Source organism: Bos mutus, chromosome 5, assembly GCF_027580195.1.
Source record: "Bos mutus isolate GX-2022 chromosome 5, NWIPB_WYAK_1.1, whole genome shotgun sequence".
NCBI lineage: Eukaryota > Metazoa > Chordata > Mammalia > Artiodactyla > Bovidae > Bos > Bos mutus.
The window spans coordinates 15,498,529-15,504,672 of NC_091621.1; positions in this window are offsets into that span (position 1 = coordinate 15,498,529).

Below are 6,144 nucleotides of genomic sequence, written 5' to 3' on the forward strand. Positions count from 1 at the left end.
AGGAAGGGAAAAAAGAGGCGAGTAAAGAGATGAATGGAGAAGGCAATGGCACCCCACTCCAGTACTCTTGCCTGGAAAATCCCATGGACAGAGGAGCCTGGTAGGCTGCAGTCCATGGGGTCGCGAAGAGTTGGACACGACTGAGCAACTTCACTTTCACTTTTCACTTTCATGCATTGGAAAAGGAAATGGCAACCCACTCCAGTGTTCTTGCCTGGAGAATCCCAGGGACCGGGGAGCCTGGTGGGCTGTCATCTCTGGGGTCGCACAGAGTCGGACAGGACTGAAGCGACTTAGCAAAGAGATGAATACAGAGAGAAGAACCAGTTCTCAGGGCCTTGGATGGGAGTGGAAGCAGGGCAGAGGTAAGTGTGTGGTCCTTGAACACATTTATGATTTATGAAAACACATTTATGAAAACACATTTATGATTTATGAAAAATCATAAAATAAATGGGACATCCTTTAATGTAGTATTGACTTTAAGGTATTTGGGAGCTGGATGGAGGAAACCCTTAATCTATTAGAACAAACATGGCTAATGACAAACATGGCTGCTAATCTATTAGAACAAACATGGCTAATGACAAACATGGCTGCAGGTCAGCATGAAGCTACTTCCCCAGACTTTCTCAAACCAGCACACATTAGTTCTTATTTTTCTGCATGATAGTTGGGTTTTCTACTGTTTGGTAGCAAGAACTACAAAGAACTTAAAAGGAGAAAGCAGGAACATAAGAGAACTAGAGAAAGTTTAATTTGAAGTGCCTGTGGTTTCCCAGGTGGCGCTAGTAGTAGTAAAGAACCTGCCTGCCAGTGCAGCAGACCAGAGACCTGGGTAGCATCCCTAGGTCAGGAAGATTCCTTGAAGAAGGGCATGGCAACCCACTCCAGTATTCTTGCCTGGAGAATCCCATGGAAAGAGGAACCTGGTGGATTACAGTCCATAGCGTCCCAAAAGTTCACGTCTAAAGCAACTTAGCATCCACACAGGTACTCTTGCCTAGTAAGAGGGAAAGAACCCAAGAAAACAGCAATGTGTATGGAGCAGGTAGAAAAAAATAAACCATCTTGGGAAATAGCAGAGGAATAAGGAGAAGACTGAAGAACATACACTATGCAAGAATCAAGTAGAATATTAAGGAGAAAGTGGTCAATATTATCAATGATATAACTATGCTATAAAATAAGGGCTCAAAAGAACTTGTTGGGTTTGGCAACTAGGAATTCATTCTGCAGTGATACAGGGTCAAGGAATTTCAGTGGGCTGCATGCAGGATATACAGTTTTGTTTTGCAACTTGTGCTCTTCTGATTACTCGGGGCAGCATCCCATTTAATAGGAACCTATACATTTCACTTGCTTTTCTCAACTATTAGAGTTGAAGTTTCTATAGAAAGGATAAGATACTTAAAGTGTATTGCCCCTGGAACCAGACTGGGTTTAAAATCTTTTTACACTTACTAGACATCATTGAGCAAGTTTAAAATCTCTGTATATCATCTTCCTCATTATAAGAGATGAGAATTATCTCATAGAGTTGTCTCAAAAATCAAATAGATTAAAATGTGAAAGAAGCATTTAGAAAAATGTCTGGCACATAATCAGCACCATATTTGTGTTGACTAGTATTTTTACTTACTATTGACTTAGTGTTAAGATCCTTTGGTTCTGTATCACTTTTGGTTGTGGCCAAAATTTTTATTAACCATCAAACATTTAACCTGACACTTCACTTAATCCAGGTGTCCAAGGAAAGATTTCAACATAAAATTCCAGTTAACTGAGGCTCATCACTTTTTGAAATGTTTTTACATATTTAGGATATTATCAGGAAACTTTATTCTTTGGGCAGTTGCTGCTGCTGCTGCTGCTAAGTCACTTTAGTCGTGTCCAACTCTGTGTGATCCCATAGACGGCAGCCCACCAGGCTCTGCCATCCCTGGGATTCTCCAGGCAAGAACACTGGAGTGGGTTGCCATTTCTTTCTCCAATGCATGAAAGTGAAAAGTGAAAGTGAAGTCACTCAGTCATGTCTGACCCTTCGCGACCCCATGGATTGCAGCCCACCAGGCTCCTCCGTCCATGGGATTTTCCAGGCAAGAGTACTGGAGTGGGTTGCCATTCCATTGTCTTCTCCCTTGGGCAGTTGGGTTACATTAAACAAATCTTTGTATCACAATGCAACACTAAATGCTCTTAGTGTTACCGAGGTGGATATATAAAGCTATTTCTCCACTATGCTCGTTCGTAAATTTTTAGTTTTTCTAACTCCTTTGCTGTCTGAAATTAGATAACCTGCTCAATTTATAATACTGTCTAAAATCCGCCTGCAATGCAGGAGACCCATTTGATTCCTGGGTGAAGTTCTGCTGGAGAAGGGATATGCTACTCACTCCAGTAATCTTCTGGAGAAGGCCATGGCACCCCACTCCAGTACTCTTGCCTGGAAAATCCCATGGACAGAGGAGCCTGGTAGGCTGCAGTCCATGGGGTCCCGAAGAGTTGGACACGATTGAGCGACTTCACTTTCACTTTTCACTTTCATGCATTGGAGAAGGAAATGGCAACCCACTCCGGTGTTCTTGCCTGGAGAATCCCAGGGACAGGGGAGCCTGGTGGGCTGCCGTCTATGGGGTCGCACAGAGTCGGAAACGACTGAAGCAACTTAGCAGCAGCAGCCAGTATTCTTTGGCTTCCCTGGTGGCTCAAACAGTAAAGAATCTGCCTGCAACGTGGGCGACCTGGGTTCAATCCCTGGGTTGGTATGATCCCCTGGAGGAGGGCATGGCAGCCCACTCCAGTATTCGTGCCTGGAGAATCCCCATGGACAGAGGAGCCTGGCAGGCTACAGCCCATGGGGTCACAAAGAGTCAGATACAACTAAACACAGCACATTTTAGAGTTTTGACATATTTTGGTCTTGTTACTTTCTTGATTTCTAGATAGCCCAGGTAGTATTTCATGTAAAATACAAGTTACTTTCCATGGGATAAGAGAGATCACAAAGACTGAACCTGAAGTTAATTTCAAATTAACTAACCTCTCAATTTATGACTGGAAACCTTACGAATTTCATCTTAAGGTGAAAATTGTGTTTACCATGAACTTTTCTTTTGGCTGAGCAGCAGCTTTCAGAATCTTAGTTCCCTAACTAGGGATTGAATGCAGAGCAGTGAAAGGATAGTCCCAAACACTGGACTGCCAGGAAATTCCTTACAAACTCATTTCAACTGCCATTCATAGTGGCCAAGTCCCACATTCATTCAGTACTTTGTCTCTACCATATTTTTTGACGATCATGTTGGGTGATTTCAAAAATAATCCAATCAATTCCCTGGCTTCAGAGTTTTTTAATCTTTTCAATTCCAATTAGTTTTGAACTGACATTCCACTTAAGTATCCTACTCAAGTTGTACCTCAAAAATCTAATATTCTCGTCAGACCACAATTTTTTTTTTTTTAATGCAAGTTAATACATGAACAAATTGTAAGCACACAGGATCAGGATAAATCCTTTCATCACTACCCAAATCTCATTCCCAGAAATAAGCATTAAAAAATATTTTGCATCTATGCATTCACTTTCATTCCATCCCATGTCCATAAAACATATATTCTTGTCTTTTAAAAAAACTTCAGTGGAGGCACACTTCAGAAAACATAAGGTTTCTGATCTTTATGTTTTTGAGAACTTTGTGTCAGTTTACATTTTTGGTTGTAGCTACACCTTATGGCACAGAAATGTGTAATAACTTACTCCATTAATGGTTATTTGGATTGTTTTAAATGGCTATTACATGCAGTATTGAAGGAAAAAAAGGAAATCTTATAAACATGAGTATACCATCTATTGCTTCTTTAAAATTACAAGAAATAAAATGTTGGTTTAAAGTTATGTTCATTTAATTTAAAAAATTTTATTTTTGATTGTGCCACAGGACTTGTGGGATGGGGAACCTTAGTTCCTCCACTAGGGAGTGAACCCAGGTGCCTGGCAGTGAGAACACAGGATCCTAACCACTGGACCAGCAGGGATTACCTATGTTTTTCTAGATCTCTCCTTTGTACCTTGTAGATTTTGCATCATTCTTCGAAGAATTTCCCCGTATCGTTAGTAAGAATTTGAACTTTTTGCAGTGAGTGGGCCAGGAACCACCAGCCCCAGAATCATCTAAATCTACATTATCTACTATGGTAATCACTAGCTATATGGGATTACATGTTAAAATTAAGTTAATTCAGTTTTTAGTCACACTAGCCACATTTCCAATAGTTCTTTGCAGCTGGCACTGACTCTATCAGACAATGGAGAGACACAGAACAATTTCATCAGTCATACTGGATGGGGTTGCCATCTTAGCAGAACCAACTTATTCAGAATCTGTTTTAGATCTAAAGGAAGTTGTCAAGCTTTACCACACATCAGAACCAGCTAGAGGGCCTAAGACCCTACAGCTGTTTCTGATTTGGAAGATTTGGGGGCCCAGGATTTATATATCTAACAAGCTCCTAGGTGAAACTGATGCTGGTAGCCAGGACACTTAAAAAAAACCAAAAACTACATCTCTATTTTGGCTGCACCTTGTGGCATGTGGCATCTTCGTTCCTTGACTAGGGATCAATCCACTGCCCCCCGTATATCCAAAGCATGGTGTTTTAGCCACTGGACCACTGGGGTCACACATGTCCAAGTATCAAATTGCAATTTTCTGGGCCCCACATGCACCTACTATCCTAAGGCGTCTCTTCCAGTTGGGACTTCTGAATCCACATAGACCCGAAGTGGGTCTATAGCTACAGGGCTACAGGTACAGGACAGGAACTAGAGCTTCAAGATGAAACTTGTGAGAATACAAAAATATGGTTGAGGGAGGGAGGTAAACTCAAGAGGCTGTTAATTGTACTGAAAACAGCTTTACAGCAATCCCTCCTAAACCTGTGATCACGAGATATGGGAATGGGCTGCTAAGTAGAGAAGTCAAGGTCACTGGGCTTGAGGCAAAGAAATTTGAGCTAGAGGTCTGGATAGGTTCTTCACATAAACAATGAAATTATCCAGGCTGACACTAAAAGCTGTAAGCAATTGACATTTTGTTTTCACTTTAGCAGGTGGCTGTCCTCAGGGTGGGATATTTAGTGGTGACATACATCCTTCACTGTTCCTGAAGAGATTACCGACTATCATCAAGTATGGAAGCCTATCAGAGTAAAATAATTTGGGAGTTAAGAGTAGGCCTTACACAAACCTGTCTACCTATCCTCCCCAGCCTTTATGTTCTCAAGGGTAGTACAATACTGGGAGAGCGAAGCGGAACAGCAGCTGATATTCACATACAGGTGAAGTTCATTATCACACGTCAAAAGAACTCCTGCTAAATAGAAAAAAAAACCTGCACAGAACTGAATGGCTAAATAAAACGTAAGCTGTAGCAACTAATCACTTTCCTTTCTTCCTTGAAGAAAGTAACTTCACAGTTCAGGAAGTTGAAGAGAGCCATCTTTATCACATGTCACAATAGCCAAATGGTAATAAAGAGATGCCATCTCCCTCATCCAAGCTTAAATTCACCAAATGATCCTCTCCCCAGTGACTCTTTTAAGGCAAAAGTAGCCACGGTTCAGATTTGCAATGCAAGGCCAAATAGTCCTTAAGTTTTGGCCTGTGAATTCACCTTCTGGCATGATATCCTTCTAACTTAAAGAGGGGGTCAGATACCACTGAGAGGCCTTCATACCTGACAGCAATAAGGATTACTGAAATCCCACTATACTATTTGAGTACAAAGCAGGTTTGAAAAAATCTTAATAGGATGAAATTAGAAATCCATCATGCTATATTTTAATGCTGTAGCCCAATGGCTGGCATTAAGTCAATAAATCATTAATGACTCTAACTTCCAGAACATACAGAAAGAATTCTTTGCGAGAATATAACTAGAGGGTTTTTTTTTGAAAATTTAAAGGTTTTCTATGAAGCAGTATATTATTAATCATACTGATACCTCTGGCATGCTCCAGAGAAAGGAGACCTTCTAGAAGGACAGAAGTCCAAATATACCTAATGTGGAAAAAACTAAGGCTTTGAAGAAAAATTGCAGTCTCATAAGACCAATATAACAAAAGAGTTGATTGCCCAGTCTC